The sequence below is a fragment of the Oncorhynchus mykiss genome, chromosome 7 (genome assembly GCF_057628025.1).
Source record: "Oncorhynchus mykiss isolate SJ-2025 chromosome 7, ASM5762802v1, whole genome shotgun sequence".
NCBI lineage: Eukaryota > Metazoa > Chordata > Actinopteri > Salmoniformes > Salmonidae > Oncorhynchus > Oncorhynchus mykiss.
The window spans coordinates 12,602,931-12,623,040 of NC_143028.1; the positions used below are offsets into that span (position 1 = coordinate 12,602,931).

At 45.2% G+C, this 20,110-nt stretch overlaps 1 protein-coding gene across 3 annotated transcripts in view; it reads right to left on the reverse strand.

Moving 5' to 3' along the window:
- LOC110528801 (uncharacterized) overlaps positions 1-20,110 on the reverse strand; it is a 59,652-nt gene that overhangs the window by 38,051 nt on the left and 1,491 nt on the right. The gene's annotated exons all lie outside the window — the stretch shown is intronic.

Below are 20,110 nucleotides of genomic sequence, written 5' to 3' on the forward strand. Positions count from 1 at the left end.
AGTGTCTCATCCAAACCTTGGCACGAGCTTCTCTTTCCATCTGAGTTATTTGTTTGCATCCAATGCCATAAGCTTTCCTCACAATCCAAACGTTTGCAGTGAAGAATATTGTACAGTACAATTCTCTATTGACTCTCACCATTATTAGGAAACACAGGCCACTGAGATCCACCCACTTATATTTCACTCTCAAGCCAACACAGTCACAAAAGAGTTGCAGTGAGGATAGAAAGATAGAGATGAGAGCAAGAGATAAAGGGGGATACCTAGTCAGTTGTACGACTGAATGCATTCAACTGTAAGAGTTAGTGACGATAGTTGGCAGTAGAAAGCCTAAATAGTATATTTGACCTTTCAGCTTCCATATCAAATCTAGACATTTCAAGCAGACAATTGTTACGGTGCGTGAATGAGGACCCAAAAGCGAATCAACTTAAACAGAGCTTCTTTAATTACCAAACATAGGTAGGCTCAGATGGACCGGCAGATTCCGACAGGACAGGACAAGGTTACAGCAAACATGACGACAGTCTGGTTCAGGCATGAATGACACAAACAAACAAGAATCCGACAAGGACAGGAGCAGAAACAGAGAGAGATATAGGGACCTAATCAGAGGGAAAAAGGGAACAGGTGGGGAACGGGGTGAATGGGTAGTTAGAGGAGACAAGGGACAGCTGGGGGAAAGCGGGGGAGAAAAGGTAACCTAACACGACCAGCAGAGGGAGACAGGGTGAAGGGAAAGGACAGAGACAAGACAACATGACAGTACATGACAGTACCCCCCCACTCACCGAGCGCCTCCTGGCGCACTCGAGGAGGAAACCTGGCGGCAACGGAGGAAATCATCAATCAGCGCACGGTCCAGCACGTCCCGAGAGGGAACCCAACTCCTCTCCTCAGGACCGTACCCCTCCCAGTCAACTAGGTACTGATGACCACGGCCCCGAGGACGCATGTCCAAGATTTTACGGACCCTGTAGATAGGTGCGCCCTCGACAAGGATGGGGGGGGGGGGGGAAGACGAGCGGGGGCGCGAAGAACGGGCTTAACACAGGAGACATGGAAGACCGGGTGGACGCGACGAAGATATCGCGGAAGAAGAAGTCGCACTGCGACAGGATTAATGACCTGAGAGATACGGAATGGACCAATGAACCGCGGGGTCAACTTGCGAGAAGCCGTCTTAAGAGGAAGGTTCTGAGTGGAGAGCCAAACTCTCTGACCGCGACAATATCTAGGGCTCTTAGTTCTACGCTTATTAGCAGCTCTCACAGTCTGCGCCCTATAACGGCAAAGTGCAGACCTGACCCTCTTCCAGGTGCGCTCGCAACGTTGGACAAAAGCCTGAGCGGAGGGGACGCTGGACTCGGCGAACTGAGATGAGAACAACGGAGGCTGGTACCCGAGGCTACTCTGAAAAGGAGATAGCCCGGTCGCAGACGAAGGAAGCGAGTTGTGGGCGTATTCTGCCCAGGGGAGCTGTTCTGACCAAGACGCAGGGTTGCGAAAAGAAAGACTGCGTAAGATGCGACCAATAGTCTGATTGGCCCGTTCTGCTTGACCGTTAGACTGGGGGTGAAAGCCGGAAGAGAGACTGACGGAAGCCCCAATCAAACGGCAAAACTCCCTCCAAAATTGAGACGTGAATTGCGGACCTCTGTCCGAAACGACGTCTGACGGAAGGCCATGAATTCTGAAAACATTCTCGATGATGATTTGTGCCGTCTCTTTAGCAGAAGGAAGCTTAGCAAGGGGAATGAAATGAGCCGCCTTAGAGAACCTATCGACAACCGTAAGAATAACAGTCTTCCCCGCTGACGAAGGCAGTCCGGTGACAAAATCTAAGGCGATGTGAGACCACGGTCGAGAGGGAATAGGAAGCGGCCTGAGACGGCCGGCAGGAGGAGAGTTACCGGACTTAGTCTGCGCGCAGACCGAACAAGCAGCCACGAAACGACGCGTGTCATGCTCCCGGGTGGGCCACCAGAAACGCTGGCGAATGGAAGCAAGCGTACCCCGAACGCCAGGGTGGCCGGCTAACTTGGCAGAGTGAGCCCACTGAAGAACGGCCAGACGAGTAGGAACGGGAACGAAAAGAAGGTTCCTAGGACAAGCGCGCGGCGACGGAGTTTGAGTGAGTGCTTGCTTTACCTGCCTCTCAATTCCCCAGACAGTCAACCCGACAACACGCCCCTCAGGGAGAATCCCCTCGGGGTCAGTGGAGGCTACTGAAGAACTGAAGAGACGAGACAAAGCATCAGGCTTGGTGTTCTTAGAGCCCGGACGATAAGAAATCACGAACTCGAAACGAGCGAAAAACAGCGCCCAACGCGCCTGACGCGCATTAAGTCGTTTGGCAGAACGGATGTACTCAAGGTTCCTATGGTCAGTCCAAACGACAAAAGGAACGGTCGCCCCCTCCAACCACTGTCGCCATTCGCCTAGGGCTAACCGGATGGCGAGCAGTTCGCGGTTACCCACATCATAGTTACGTTCCGACGGCGACAGGCGATGAGAAAAATACGCGCATGGGTGGACCTTGTCGTCAGAGAGGGAGCGCTGAGAAAGGATGGCTCCCACTCCCACCTCTGACGCGTCAACCTCGACAACGAACTGTCTAGAGACGTCAGGTGTAACAAGGATAGGAGCGGATGTAAAACGATTCTTGAGGAGATCAAAAGCTCCCTGGGCGGAAACGGACCACTTAAAGCACGTCTTGACAGAAGTAAGGGCTGTGAGAGGAGCTGCCACCTGACCGAAATTACGGATGAAACGACGATAGAAGTTCGCGAAGCCGAGAAAGCGCTGCAGCTCGACGCGTGACTTAGGGACGGGCCAATCAATGACAGCTTGGACCTTAGCGGGATCCATCTTAATGCCTTCAGCGGAAATAACAGAACCGAGAAATGTGACGGAGGAGGCATGAAAAGTGCACTTCTCAGCCTTCACAAAAAGACAATTCTCTAAAAGGCGCTGGAGGACACGTCGAACGTGCTGAACATGAATCTGGAGTGACGGTGAAAAAATCAGGATATCGTCAAGGTAAACGAAAACAAAGATGTTCAGCATGTCTCTCAGGACATCATTGACTAATGCCTGAAAGACAGCTGGAGCGTTAGCGAGGCCGAAAGGAAGAACCCGGTATTCAAAGTGCCCTAACGGAGTGTTAAACGCCGTCTTCCACTCGTCCCCCTCCCTGATGCGCACGAGATGGTAAGCGTTACGAAGGTCCAACTTAGTGAAAAACCTGGCTCCCTGCAGGATCTCGAAGGCTGAAGACATAAGAGGAAGCGGATAACGATTCTTCACTGTTATGTCATTCAGCCCTCGATAATCTATGCAGGGGCGCAGAGACCCGTCCTTCTTCTTGACAAAAAAAAACCCAGCTCCGGCGGGAGAGGAGGAGGGGACTATGGTACCGGCGTCAAGAGCTACAGACAAATAATCTTCGAGAGCCTTACGTTCGGGAGCCGACAGAGAGTATAGTCTACCCCGGGGGGGGGGTGGTTCCCGGAAGGAGATCAATACTACAATCATACGACCGGTGTGGAGGAAGAGAGGTGGCCCTGGACCGACTGAACACCGTGCGCAGATCGTGATATTCCTCCGGCACCCCTGTCAAATCACCAGGCTCCTCCTGTGAAGAAGAGACAGAGGAAACAGGAGGGATAGCAGACATTAAACATTTCACATGACAAGAGACGTTCCAGGAGAGGATAGAATTACTAGACCAATTAATGGAAGGATTATGACAAACTAGCCAGGGATGGCCCAAAACAACAGGTGTAAAAGGTGAACGAAAAATTAAAAAAGAAATGGTTTCACTATGATTACCAGAAACAGTGAGGGTTAAAGGTAGCGTCTCACGCTGAATCCTGGGGAGAGGACTACCATCCAGGGCGAACAAGGCCGTGGGCTCCTTTAACTGTCTGAGAGGAATGTCATGTTCCCGAGCCCAGGTCTCGTCCATAAAACAGCCCTCCGCCCCAGAGTCTATTAAGGCACTGCAGGAAGCTGACGAACCGGTCCAGCGTAGATGGACCGACAAGGTAGTGCAGGATCTTGAAGGAGAGACAGGAGTAGTAGCGCTCACCAGTAGCCCTCCGCTTACTGACGAGCTCTGGCCTTTTACTGGACATGAAGTGACAAAATGACCAGCGGAACCGCAATAGAGACAGAGGCGGTTGGTGATTCTCCGTTCCCTCTCCTCAGTCGAGATGCGGATACCTCCCAGCTGCATGGACTCAGCACCCGAGCCGGCAGAGGAAGATGGTAGTGATGCGGAGAGGGAGGCGACGGAGAGCGCGAGCTCCTTTCCACGAGCTCGGTGACGAAGATCAACCCGTCGCTCAATGCGAATAGCGAGTTCAATCAAGGAATCCACGCTGGAAGGAACCTCCCGGGAGATAATCTCATCCTTTACCTCTGCGCGGAAACCCTCCAGAAGACGAGCGAGCAAGGCCGTCTCGTTCCAGCCACTGGAGACAGCAAGAGTGCGAAACTCAATAGAGTAGTCTGTTATGGATCGATTGCCTTGACATAGGGAAGACAGGGCCCTGGAAGCCTCCTCCCCAAAAACAGATCGATCAAAAACCCGTATCATCTCCTCCTTAAAGTCTTGATACTGGTTAGTACACTCAGCCCTTGCCTCCCAGATTGCCGTGCCCCACTCACGAGCCCGTCCAATAAGGAGAGATATGACGTAGGCGACACGAGCAGTGCTCCTGGAGTAAGTGTTGGGCTGGAGAGAAAACACAATATCACACTGGGTGAGGAACGAGCGGCATTCAGTGGGCTCCCCAGAGTAACACGGCGGGTTATTGATTCTGGGCTCCGGAGATTCGAAAGCCCTGGAAGTGGCCGGTGGATCGAGGCGGAGATGGTGAACCTGTTCTGTGAGGTTGGAGACTTGGGTGGCCAGGGTCTCAACGGCATGTCGAGCAGCAGACAATTCCTGCTTGTGTCTGCCTAGCATCGCTCCCTGGATCTCGACGGCTGAGTGGAGAGGATCCGAAGTCGCTGGGTCCATTCTTGGTCGGATTCTTCTGTTACGGTGCGTGAATGAGGACCCAAAAGCGAATCAACTTAAACAGAGCTTCTTTAATTACCAAACATAGGTAGGCTCAGATGGACCGGCAGATTCCGACAGGACAGGACAAGGTTACAGCAAACATGACGACAGTCTGGTTCAGGCATGAATGACACAAACAAACAAGAATCCGACAAGGACAGGAGCAGAAACAGAGAGAGATATAGGGACCTAATCAGAGGGAAAAAGGGAACAGGTGGGGAACGGGGTGAATGGGTAGTTAGAGGAGACAAGGGACAGCTGGGGGAAAGCGGGGGAGAAAAGGTAACCTAACACGACCAGCAGAGGGAGACAGGGTGAAGGGAAAGGACAGAGACAAGACAACATGACAGTACATGACAACAATTAACAACAATGACAAATGATTTGATGCAAAAACCTAAGAAAGAAATTGGGAAACCTATCCAACCAAAAACATAGAGATCCAGAAAACCACAGCCTACGCTTTCACTATGGTGAATCACTAAAACAATACAGAAATACACTACGGAAAAAGAAGGAACAGCACGTCAGAATACAGCTCAATGTAATTGAAGAACCCATAGAATCTAACCACTTCTGGTAAAATTGGAACACACTAAAGAAACAACAACACGAATGGTTATCTATGCAAAACGGAGATGTATTGGTAAACCACTTCTCCAATCTTTTGACCCTATAACAAAGATCAAACAGCAAAGACATTATCAATTCAAATCTTAGAATCAACTATTAAAGACTACCAGAACCCACTGGATTCTCCAATTACATTGAATGAACTACAGGGCAATTTCTTCAGTGAACTAGGTCCCCCACGGGGACACCTGTCCACAACCTCAAACAGTCACACTCCAAACTCCACTATGGCCAAGACCAAAGAGCTGTCAAAGGACACCAGAAACAAAATTGTAGACCTGCACCAGGCTGGGAAGACTGAATCTGCAATAGGTAAGCAGCTTGGTTTGAAGAAATCAACTGTGGGAGCAATTATTAGGAAATGGAAGACATACAAGACCACTGATAATCTCCCTCGATCTGGGGCTCCACGCAAGATCTCACCCCGTGGGGGACCTAGTGAATGACCTGCAGAGAGCTGGGACCAAAGTAACAAAGCCTACCATCAGTAACATACCATGCCGCCAGGGACTCAAATCCTGCAGTGCCAGACGTGTCTTCCTGCTTAAGCCAGTACATGTCCAGGCCCGTCTGAAGTTTGCTAGAGAGCATTTGGATGATCCAGAAGAAGATTGGGAGAATGTCATATGGTCAGATGAAACCAAAATATAACTTTTTGGTAAAAAATCAACTCGTCGTGTTCGGAGGACAAAGAATGCTGAGTTGCATCCAAAGAACACCATACCTACTGTGAAGCATGGGGGTGGAAACATCATACTTTGGGGCTATTTTTCTGCAAAGGGACCAAGACGACTGATCTGTGTAAAGGAAAGAATTAATGGGGCCATGTATCGTGAGATTTTGAGTGAAAACCTCCTTCCATCAGCAAGGGCATTGAAGATGAAATGTGGCTAGGTCTCTCAGCATGACAATGATCCCAAACACACCGCCCGGGCAACGAAGGAGTGGCTTCGTAAGAAGCATTTCAAGGTCCTGGAGTGGCCTAGCCAGTCTCCAGATCTCAACCCCATAGAAAATCTTTGGAGGGAGTTGAAAGTCCATGTTGCCCAGCAACAGCCCCAAAACATCACTCCTCTAGATGAGATCTGCATCGAGGAATGGGCTAAAATAACAGCAACAGTGTGTGAAAACCTTGTGAAGACTTAAAGAAAACGTTTGACCTCTGTCATTGCCAACAAAGGGTATATAACAAAGTATTGAGATAAACTTTTGTTATTGACCAAATACTTATTTTCCACCATAATTTGCAAATAAATTCATGAAAAATCCTACAATGTGATTTTCTGGATTTTTTTTTCTCTCATTTTGTCTGTCATGGTTGAAGTGTACCTATGATGAAAATTACAGGCCTCTCTCATCTTTTTAAGTGGGAGAACTTGCACAATTGGTGGATGACTAAATACTTTTTTGCCCCACTGTATATCAACGAATTGGCGAGGGCACTAGAACAGACTGGAGCACCCCGCCTCACCCTCCTAGAATCTGAAGTCAAATGTCTACTGTTTTCTGATGATTTGGTGCTTCTGTCCCCAACCAAGGAGGGCCTACAGCAGCACCTACATCTTCTGCACAGATTCTGCCAGACCCGGGCCCTGACAGTAAATCTGAGTAAGACAAAAAATAATGGTGTTCCAAAAAAGGTCCAGTTGCCAGGACCACAAATACAAATTTCATCTAGACTCTGTTAACCTAGAGCACACAAAACATGATGCGTACCTCGGCCTAAACATCAACACCACAGGTAACTTCCACAAAGCTGTGAACAGTCTGAGGCAAGAAGGGCCTTCTACACCATCGAAAGGAACATAAAATTCGACATCCCAATTAGGATGTATGAGACACATATTTATCTCAGATTACACAGATCCACAAAGAATTTCAAAACAAATCCAATTTTGATAAACTCCCATATCTATTGGGTGAAATACGACAGTGTGCCGTTTTGTGACCTGTTGCCACAAGAAAAGGGCAACCAGTGAAAAACATAAATATGGGTTGTATTTACAATGGTGTTTGTTCATTTATTTTCCCTTTTGTACTTGAACTATTATCTACTCGTTATAACACTGTACATAGCCATAATATATTTGAGATGTCTCTATTCCTTTGAAACTTTTATGAGCCTAATGGTTACTGTTCATTTCTGATTGTTTATTCAACTTCTGTTTATTGTCTATTTAACTTGCTTTGACACTGTAAACATATGTTTCCCATACCAATAAAGCCATTTGAATTGAATTGAGAGGTAGAGAGAGGGATACAGAGAGAGAGAGACAGAAAGGGAGCAAGAGAGCGAAAACAGAGAGTGAGAGAGGAGACATACAGACAGGCACATAGTGGAGAGAAAGAGAGAGGCCGAGTAGAGAGAGAGACAGCTTGGCTGTGGCGTCTCCAAGCAGGTTTGAGATGATTAGGAGCCTCTGTCTCGCTGGGCCAGCTGACACACACAGAGGAGCTAAACAGTACTGTGTGCCAGATGGCCAGACGGCCAGACAGACAGGCTGCAGAAGTGTCATATGTTGTATGGGTGGAGAGGACTATTCTAGGCACCAGGCTTTATTGTTGGTAACACCTCTCACTCTATCACACTCATCACAACACAGTACATCAAACCCAGAAAAGCCCCAGCTACAGTGGTGGGTTAGTGATGATGTAACACTCCTCTGAGTGTAGGCTACTTTGCACTTGATTTGTGGAAGGTGTAGGACGTACTTTATGGAAGGTGTAGGACGTACTTTATGGAACGTGTAGGACGTTGCCCATGTTGATATAACATGCATGATCATTTTTTTCACTGAACATTTCTGAGAGAGATGTATAGAGAGATAGCGAGTTGGAAGTACAGAGAGTCAGCATGAACAAAATAGTGTGGTTCTGAAATGTGCTCGTCATGCTCCACCGTAGATGGGACTTGTTTATGAAGTACAGTGACCTGCTTGTTAAGTCCCGAGAACCAACATCTCTCTCTCTCTCTCTCTCTCTCTCTCTCTCTCTCTCTCTCTCTCTCTCTCTCTCACTCTTTCTCTTTCTCTCGCTCTCTCACTCTCTCGTTCACTCTCTTTCTCTCTCTCTCTCTTTCTCTCTCTTTCTCAATTTCAATTCAATTTAAGGACTTTATTGGCATGGGAAACATATGTTAACATTGCCAAAGCAAGTGAACTAGATAATATACAAAAGTGAAATAAACAATAAAAATGAACAGTAAACATTACACTCACAAAAGTTCCAAAAGAATAAAGACATTACAAATGTCATATTATGCGCAAATAGTTAAAGTACAAAAGGGAAAATAAATAAACATAAATATGGGTTGTATTTACAATGGTGTTTGTTCTTCACTGGTTGACCTTTTCTTGCGGCAACAGTTCACAAATCTTGCTGCTGTGATGGCACACTGTGGTATTTCACCCAGTAGATATGGGAGTTTATCAAAAATGGATTAGTTTTCAAAATGTTGTGGATGTGTGTAATCTGAGGGAAATGTGTCTCTAATATCGTACATTGGGCAGGAGGTTAGGAAGTGCAGCTCAGTTTCCACCTCATTTTGTGGGCAGTTTGCACATAGCCTGTCTTCTCTTGAGAGCCAGGTCTGCCTACGGCAGCTATGCTCACGGAGTCTGTACATAGTCAAAGCTTTCCTTAAGTTTGGGTCAGTTACAGTGGTCAGGCATTCTGCCACTGTGTACTCTCTGTTTAAGGCCAAATAGCATTCTAGTTTGCTCTGTTTTTTTTGTTAATTCTTTCCAATGTCACTCTCTCCATTCACTCTCTCTCTCTCTCTCTCTCTCTGACTAGGCCATTCTCTCTGTCTCTTCCCACTGGGCCTATGCGTAATGAACGCAAATCATGTTTCACTCCCTTTCATCAGGCTCCTCTGCCTCCTAATGTTTACTGAGCGCTGCCAAACACCAACTCCATCCGACACTATTTATACGTATGAGTGGCGGATCTAAACCAGTATATCCAGAACCTTCTCCATGTCCAGACAGTGACTTTGGACATAATCAGGGGGCCCCTTGTCCATCAATGCCGATCCAATGTTCTGGGGATATAGGCCTAGTCTATCTTTGTTTACATGGACATAGACAGGTGGAAGCAAAATAAACTAGCTGCGAGTGTGTTCTCAGTTTGACCAACGGTGCTGCTGTTAATGATTAATCCGTCACCCCGAATACCGTTCGTCATCCAGTAAGTTATAAATAAAGCTTTAACGGGTTTGAAAAAAACAACAACAATTGAATCTATTTCGCCATGGCAACCGTCACAGTAGCAGCCAGGTCTGAGTGAGGGGACGTTATGAATTATAGTGCTGTCTTTGTCTCAGAGCAATATCTACATAAATGATTAAACTGTAAGCCCTGTGGGTCGGGTGGTAATCCGTTAGCGTGCACGCTCCGGTGCCGTTCTGGGTGTCATCATAATACCGCTGGAAAAAAAAGAAAAGGGCCCTGAAACACAGAATCATGCTGGTGGTGAAGATGGATTATGACGATAATGAAGATGACTGGTGAACGATAGGAAAGGAATGCTCATATGCACATAACAGATAAGTACAAGATGAATGCTTTAGAAAGGGAAACCCCCCAATCAAACTCCCCACCCATACAGTATCTAGAATAGAACCTGTTTTAGGGCAAGTCAATGGAAATGGAAAACCAGGTGACGACCTGGCCTGGCCATTGGTTTAACTATACAACAGATAAGTGCTGGTAATAATTGGAATGTCTAGCGTTCAGAGACCCACTCCTTTGTCATTGGGCCGTGTGGTTGGACTCATACATCCGTGACTCCATTAAATGATTTGAATCAGTGAAACTGAGACGAGGTGGAAGTGTCTCATAGAGCTAATGGAATCTTACGAGTGAGCCGTTGAGCCACTTTGGGCCGGGCCGGGCTGGACAAGAGAGGGCTGTAAGAATGGGTCAGAATGAAGGGGTTTTGATGTGGGTGTTAGTAAACTGTAGCCTCAATGTCAACATAACATTAACCATTTGCAGCTTTAAAAGAGTCTCTCAAACCTGTTTGCCCAATACCACTTCCTGTCAACCGGGGCAGCCAATGAAATGACAGTAAACACAATTGACTAACCCCAAAATAAAACACACAAGCATACACATAATGTTGTGTCAAGTGTCAAGTTACCTAGCTGAAAATTATGCATATGGGACACATTAAGCAATGTTCAAAGCCTCCATAAAAATGAAAAACAATCATTCTCCCGAGTGGCGCGGTGGTCTAAGACATAGCATTGCAGTGCTAGAGGTGTCACTACAGACCCTGGTTCAATTCCAGGCTGTATCACCATGATTGGGAGTCCCATAGGGGCGGTGTGCAATTTGCCCAGCGTTGTAAATAAAAATGTGTTCTTAACTGGCTTGCCTAGTTAAATAAAGAGAAATGCTTTTGCAGTACATCCAACACAGTACAGAGGTACGGTAGCTACTCAAGCTGTGAAGATCAACCCAAGCTCCCATGTACATTCCCACCATCTGAATGTGTGCAGACGCCTCACATTTAAGTGTCCAACTGGACTTCAGGATATGTCACATTTAAAGCCACCCATGACATCAAGCTTCATAGGTCACAGTGGGCTGTATATTTAGAGTCTGGATGTCCCATGAAGTGAGGATGGGGAGTGGGCTATCGATCTCAGAGAACCCCTAGGACCTTCAAAAACAAACTAACCGAGATTAAATCCCTGGTGAAATAACAGGACAATGACATAGGATGTGCCATGGTTTGGTGACATAGATTATATCTCTGTGGCATGGTGTGGTGACATAGATCCTATCTCTGTGGCATGGTGTGGTGACATAGATCCTATCTCTGTGGCATGGTGTGGTGACATAGATCCTATCTCTGTGGCATGGTGTGGTGACATAGATCCTATCTCTGTGGCATGGTGTGGTGACATTGATCCTATCTCTGTGGAGTGATACATGCTGTATGACTTTGGTTTCTTCATTATAGTCCTACCTGTTTTGGTATGCAACTTTTATGGATTGCTTTAGATTGCATTTGGATTACTGATAGCGTGTTATGTGGGTTGTTAACTGGATTCGTTCTGACATTTGTGATTTATCGTTTTTTATTATTATTTTACATTTTTGCTGCACTGTTAGAGCAGGACTAATTGATGTGACTCCCAGACATTTGATTGCCCCCCTCTGGTTGGGACTGGTAACGACATCTGATTCCACTGTCATAAACAGAAACAGAAGGGGGGTCGGCTAGTCAGCTAGTCCACTCGAGCAAAAAAAGGAACTCTTTGCTCCGAACATAAACTATTGCATCACTCCACATCTGTGGATAATGGAAACATGCCTGTCCTCCTCACCAGTGGAATCAGTGAAGTTTTGACACTACTTATACGGCCACCCGGCGATGATCCATCCTCCATTGTTATGTCCAACCTCTCAATGACATCCCAGGCATTCCACTGTATAAATAATACAATATCCCACCAAAGCTGACATTTGCATTACAACCCTACAGATGAGGCAAGAGACAGAGTCATGTTTTATAGTGAGCTGCACTCCTTTTCTTTCTGTGATCTGTGAACACTGGCCCTGTGTTGAACTGACACAGGCTTTTGTTAGACGACTAAATCAGAGATAAGAAGATGACCTTCCCGCTGCCTGTGAATAATGTGTGGCTGAGAATGTTATTAGAAGCCAGAGTGAAACAGAGACAAATTAACAGCCAGATGATTGTGCTTCATTCAAGGTCTCCTTTATTAATTAAATGTTCTAAAGGGGAATTAATCAAATATTAATATTCCGCTTTATTGTTTCTCAGGTCACCTTGCCCCAAAAGGGGGCAGAATTCATCTGATTTGGGGGAATAAAAAAGCACTTTAACACCATGGGCAACACAGAACGAAAATTAAAAAACGGGAATGAAATCTTCTGCAGAGGAAATTGAAAGGAAACGGCAAATTGGATTATCATTCATTAAGAATCAAATGTCAAAGAGAAAGGTCAGATTCAAAGGAAGAATTAAACAGTGACAAGTATCCGCGTTCTCAAAATTAAGATTCAAGATAATGACACAAAGATCGGTTTCTTTGCAAATTTTGGTCATGCAAAATAAAGGATGAATTCCAAATGGGCGTGGCAGAGTAAAAGTAAGTCTTTATCCCTCTTTCCTTGACTTGAATGAGGAGGTAGAAGAAGGATTGAGAGTCATCGTATTGGATCCCTACAGAAATACAAGCAGTTCAGCGTTAGTATATCACAACGGTACAGTTGTATGGGGTTTGGGGGCGGCAGGTAGCCTGGCGGTTAAGAACGTTGAGCCAGTAACCAAAAAGTTGCTGGTTCAAGTCCCTGAGCTCACTAGGTGAGAAATCTGTTGATGTGCCCTTGAGCAAAGCACTTAAACCTAATTGCTCCTGTAAGTCATTCTGTATAAGAGCATCTGTTAGCCTAACCTACATTGTCTCAGTCTCATCATGATTGTCAGTCAGCTCATGTCAAGGGAATACAATAATTCACCTTTGAAGCAAATGTCTCCTAAATGTATAATAGGACAAGGTCCATTGGGGAATAGCCAAACTCTGTTCTTATCAGGATGTGTTTGGTTTATTATGGCTTCGTTCCACTCTGTCTCGCCACACTCGTCTAAATATACTTAACAAGGCTTAACTTTCCCTAAAATACTACATTTCACTCAGTACCAGATGAAGTTTTTTACTGTGTATTTGAGACATGGCCAGTGGTTCTGAGCCAAAGAATGTCTGTGAAAGATTGCATCTTTTGGACCTTTGGCATCAGTGGTTCAGTGTTGTGGTCGCAGCAAACTACGGTACAGTCATCTGAGAAACCTCTCACATTTCCTTTCACACATAAGTACTAATTAAAGAACAGTAAAGATAAAAACCCTCACCAAAAAAACAACAAGCCCATCACAAAGAAAAAAACGTTCAATTAAACAAACCCCTAACTATTTCGTTTTTGTACACTTCTGCTCTTGTAGTTAAACTACGAAGAGTGAAGCTTTTCAGCTGGCCTTTAATCAGTTCAGCTGACTTCACCTTCCTCTTTGTGATCTGAAGCAACACCAGAACCCACAGATCCACATAAGAAGACTGACAGACAGCAGGACCCAGTCCAGAACTCTGACTACGACAGGCATGATCCAGCTCTCTATAGATCCACGTCTCCACTCTGCCTGCGCTCCCATCTGATCTGAGGCAGGCTGGCAGTACCTAAAGGCCCTCCACTCCCGCGCTGTCAGCCACAGCCGACATACCAATTACAGGGTTATTTTTAAAATGCGGCTTAACCATACAACCCCAGGAATAGGTCTTAAATAGCACAGTGTGGAATAAGCCCCGTCGTCTGTGCATGGCACTGCACTGCACAGACAGCATGTGCCACCTACAGGTTTCAACCCACAGTCGGCAGGCTAGAGACACCATACTGCAGCTGTGCTGCCGCCTCAAGACCTCTAAAACCTACAGAGTTGGTCACAACTGTATGTATATTATGAGTAGGGCTCAGAGTTTTCCCTGACCATGAGCTAACTAGGAACAACTTTGGTTAAGTTAAGGCTATATGGTCAGGAACAACTCTAGAACCTAATTATGGACTAGTCAGAGCTACTATGAGTCCCACAACTAAGCAATCAAAGCCAGTGAGCTCACTGAATAGATAAATAAGAAGTTAATCAGTATCAGAATGGGTGATTAATAACACACAGTTCTTCAATACATCTAAAACTAAAAGTATTGTATTTGGTAAAAAAAAAAAAAAAAGAATCTAAGACCCAAACCTCAACTGGAGTTATGCATTAAGTGTGTGACCATTGAGCAAGTTGAGGAAGCTAAACTCCTAGGTACAGTTGAAGTCGGAAGTTTACATACACTTAGGTTGGAGACATTAAAACTCATTTTTCAACCACTTCACAAATTTCTTGTTAACAAACTATAGTTTTGGCAAGTCGGTTAGGACATCTACTTTGTGCATGACACAAATCATTTTTCCAACAATTGTTTACAGACAGATTCTTTCACTTATAATTCACTGTATCACAATTCCACTGGGTCAGAAGTTTACACACACTAAGTTGACTGTGCCTTTAAACAGCTTGGAAAATTCCCGAAAAGAATGTCATGGCTTTAGAAGCTTCTGATAGGCTAATTGACATAATTTGAGTCAATTGGAGGTGTACCTGTGGATGTATTTCAAGGCCTACCTTCAGTGCCTCTTTGCTTGACATCATGGGAAAATCAAAAATCAGCCAAGACCTCAGAAAAAAATTGTAGACCTCCACAAGTCTGGTTCAACCAGCAATTTCAAAATGCCTGAAGTTATCATATTCATCTGTACAAACAATAGCACGCAAGTATAAACACCATGGGACCACGCAGCTGTCATTCCACTCAGGAAGGAGACGCTTTCTGTTTCCTAGATATGAATGTACTTTGGTGCGAAAAGTGCAAATCAATCCCAGAACAACAGCAAAGGACCTTGTGAAGATGCTGGAGGAAACAGGTACAAAAGTATCTATATTCACAGTAAAACATGTGCTATATCGACATAACCTGAAAGGCTGCTCAGCAAGGAAGAAGCCATTGCTCCAAAACCACCATAAAAAAGCCAGACTACGGTTTGCAACTGCACATGGGGACAAAGATCGTACTTTTTGTAGAAATGTCCTCTGGTCTGATGAAACAAAAATAGAACTGTTTGGCCATAATGACCATTGTTATGTTTGAAGGAAGACAGGGGAGGCTTGCAAACCGAATAACACCATCCCAACCTTAAAGCACGGGGGTGGCAGCATTATGTTGTGGGGGTGCTTTGCTGCATGAGGGACTGGTGCACTTCACAAAATAGATGGCATCGTGAGGGAGTAAAATGATGTGGATATATTGAAGCAACATCTCAAGACATTAGTCAAGAAGTTTAAAGCCTGGTCGCAAATTGGTCTTCCAAATGGACAATGACCCCAAGCATACTTCCAAAGTTATGGCAAAATGGCTTAAGGACAACAAAGTCAAGGTATTAGAGTGGCAATCACAAAGCCTTGACCTCAATCGTATAGAAAATGTGTGGGCAGAACTGAAAAAGCATGTGCGAGCAAAGAGGCCTACAAACCTGACTCAGTTACACCAGCTCTGTCAGGAGGATATGGCCAAAATTCACCCAACTTCTTGTGGGAAGCTTGTGGAAGGCTACCAGAAATGTTAGACCCAAGTTAAACAATTTAAAGGCAATGCTACCAAATACTAATTGAGTGTATGTGAACTTCTGACCCACTGGGAATGTGATGAAAGAAATAAAAGCTGAAATAAATAATTCTCTCTACTATTATTCTGACATTTCACATTCTTAAAATAAACTGGTGATCCTAACTGACCTAAAACAGGGAATGTTTTACTTGGATTAAATGTCAGGAATTGTGAAAAACTGAGTTTAAACGTAGTTGGCTAAGGTGTATGTAAACTTCTGACTTCAACTGTATATCATTGGATGGTCAATTATCATGGTCAAGTCATATTGAAAAATGTGTCGTAAAGATGGGGAGGGGTATGTCTGTTCTGAAAATATGTTCTGCGCTTTTGACACAAAAATCAACTGCACTAGTTGTTCAGGCTCTGGTCTTGTCCCAACTTGATTACTGTCCGGTAATATGGTCAAGTGCAGCAAAGAAAGACATAGCAAAGCTGCAGCTAGTTCAAAACAGAACAGCACGCCTCACCCTTAACTGCACAGAACTAGCATCAACAACATCCATGATGGTCCTTCCTGGTTGAGGGTTGATGAGAGATGAACTGCTTGTCTTTTTATTTTTATGAGAAGTATTACTGTAATGTAAATTCCAGATTGTCTGTATAATCCAATAACATTCAGCGCAGACAGCCATACATACCTCACAAGACATGCCACCAGGGGTCTCTTCACATTCCCCAAGTTCAAAACCAATTCCCGACAACACGCAGTATTATACAGAGGCATGATCCAATTATTCCAAGAAACAGGAAAATTACCTTTAAAAAATGGATTAAACAACGTCTGATGGCAAAATAGCGACTGTGAAATGACACACACACAGACGCACTCGAACACAATCCACACACGTGTTATTCTTCAGTTGTACACCGTTGCATTCTACATTTGTGTGACTGCTCTTGTCTATCAGTGTACCATGTGCTTGGTTCCTCGTCATGTTCTGTGTTTCGTGTGGACTCCAGGAAGAGTAGCTGCTGCTTCGTCAAAAGCTAACGGACATCTGAATAAGCCAATAAACACTGTCAGTGTATTGATCTAGTTTATGAATAACTAAAGCTGCTTTCAGGTGGTTGACACTGAGACATGGTCATCTACTTTGTTTACAGCATGACTAAGTTCCCTTTACAACTCTCAAGAGGACAGTAATGCCATGGCCGGGGGCTAAGAAACATCAGTTGTGTATTTAGGCTCCACTCCATAGACAGGAGGATGGACTAGAGATCAATACAGATCTCTCTGTGCAGCTAATGGGGAGACTTCACTCATTTCTTTCACTTTTGCTGTGCTCTTCATACCATCTGCTGGTAGCTTATAGATTCACTAAGGATGTTGTAATAATATTTGTATTATAGTTTTGATTAAACCGATCGAATCTGCGGTGGATCTTTGGCATTACGAACACATCACGGCCAGATTTGGGAAGAATATGGTTGGACATCATGACGATGTTAAAACCAACTAAGAGCATAACTAGGTCAGATGGACCATTCGTTACTCCACGGTAGACATTTGGCAGTGGGATAGTTTGCCCAAAAATGACCAACTTTGCTTCCAAGTGTCTTACAGTAGATGTTCCTCTGAGAGCAGCCAGCTGTAATGTGATGGAAAACCAGGTGGTGAGTAATTCGCCCTTGACTTCAGTGAAAAAAGAAGACGTAAGCACTTTTACCAGAGTCAACAAACTTTGGGTAAACCCTTTGCCAAAGGCTGAATCATATTCTCTGGCTTTGAAACAATACTCCTAACCCCTAGACCGTGGTATCCACTGCTCTTGGTAACAATACTCCTAACCCCTAGACCGTGGTATCCACTGCTCTTTGTAACAATACTTCTAACCCCTAGACCGTGGTATCCACTGCTCTTTGTAACAATACTCCTAACCCCTAGACCGTGGTATCCACTGCTCTTGGTAACAATACTCCTAACCTCTAGACCGTGGTATCCACTGCTCTTTGTAACAATACTCCTAACCCCTAGACCGTGGTATCCACTGCTCTTGGTAACAATACTCCTAACCCCTAGACCGTGGTATCCAGTGCTCTTTGTAACAATACTCCTAACCCCTAGACCGTGGTATCCACTGCTCTTTGTAACAATACTCCTAACCCCTAGACCGTGGTATCCACTGCTCTTGGTAACAATACTCCTAACCCCTAGACCGTGGTATCCACTGCTCTTTGTAACAATACTCCTAACCCCTAGACCGTGGTATCCACTGCTCTTTGTAACAATACTCCTAACCCCTAGACCGTGGTATCCACTGCTCTTTGTAACAATACTCCTAACCCCTAGACCGTAGTATCCACTCCTCTTTGTAACAATACTCCTAACCCCTAGACCGTGGTATCCACTGCTCTTTGTAACAATACTCCTAACCCCTAGACCGTGGTATCCACTGCTCTTTGTAACAATACTCCTAACCCCTAGACCGTGGTATCCACTGCTCTTTGTAACAATACTCCTAACCCCTAGACCGTGGTATCTACTGCTCTTTGTAACAATACTCCTAACCCCTAGACCGTGGTATCCACTGCTCTTTGTAACAATACTCCTAACCCCTAGACCGTGGTATCTACTGCTCTTTGTAACAATACTCCTAACCCCTAGACCGTAGTATCCACTGCTCTTTGTAACAATACTCCTAACCCCTAGACCGTGGTATCCACTGCTCTTTGTAACAATACTCCTAACCCCTAGACCGTGGTATCCACTGCTCTTTGTAACAATACTCCTAACCCCTAGACCGTGGTATCTACTGCTCTTTGTAACAATACTCCTAACCCCTAGACCGTGGTATCCACTGCTCTTTGTAACAATACTCCTAACCCCTAGACCGTGGTATCTACTGCTCTTTGTAACAATACTCCTAACCCCTAGACCGTAGTATCCACTGCTCTTTGTAACAATACTCCTAACCCCTAGACCGTGGTATCCACTGCTCTTTGTAACAATACTCCTAACCCCTAGACCGTGGTATCCACTGCTCTTTGTAACAATACTCCTAACCCCTAGACCGTGGTATCCACTGCTCTTTGTAACAATACTCCTAACCCCTAGACCGTGGTATCCACTGCTCTTTGTAACAATACTCCTAACCCCTAGACCGTGGTATCTACTGCTCTTTGTAACAATACTCCTAACCCCTAGACCGTGGTATCCACTGCTCTTTGTAACAATACTCCTAACCCCTAGACCGTGGTATCTACTGCTCTTTGTAACAATACTCCTAACCCCTAGACCGTAGTATCCACTGCTCTTTGTAACAATACTCCTAACCCCTAGACCGTGGTATCCACTGCTCTTTGTAACAATACTCCTAACCCCTAGACCGTGGTATCCACTGCTCTTTGTAACAATACTCCTAACCCCTAGACCGTGGTATCCACTGCTCTTTGTAACAATACTCCTAACCCCTAGACCGTGGTATCCACTGCTCTTTGTAACAATACTCCTAACCCCTAGACCGTGGTATCCACTGCTCTTGGTAACAATACTCCTAACCCCTAGACCGTGGTATCCACTGCTCTTGGTAACAATACTCCTAACCCCTAGACTGTGGTATCCACTGCTCTTGGTAACAATACTCCTAACCCCTAGACCGTGGTATCCACTGCTCTTTGTAACAATACTCCTAACCCCTAGACCGTGGTATCCACTGCTCTTTGTGACAATACTCCTAACCCCTAGACCGTGGTATCCACTGCTCTTTGTAACAATACTCCTAACCCCTAGACCGTGGTATCCACTGCTCTTTGTAACAATACTCCTAACCCCTAGACCGTGGTATCTACTGCTCTTTGTAACAATACTCCTAACCCCTAGACCGTGGTATCCACTGCTCTTTGTAACAATACTCCTAACCCCTAGACCGTGGTATCCACTGCTCTTTGTAACAATACTCCTAACCCCTAGACCGTGGTATCCACTGCTCTTTGTAACAATACTCCTAACCCCTAGACCGTGGTATCCACTGCTCTTTGTAACAATACTCCTAACCCCTAGACCGTGGTATCCACTGCTCTTGGTAACAATACTCCTAACCCCTAGACCGTGGTATCCACTGCTCTTTGAATCATACTTTCTATCCCTTGTCATCTTGTTCTATCTTGACATTTAAACCATCTTAGTAAATAGTGCATTTTCTAACTGTGTAAAAACCAAATGC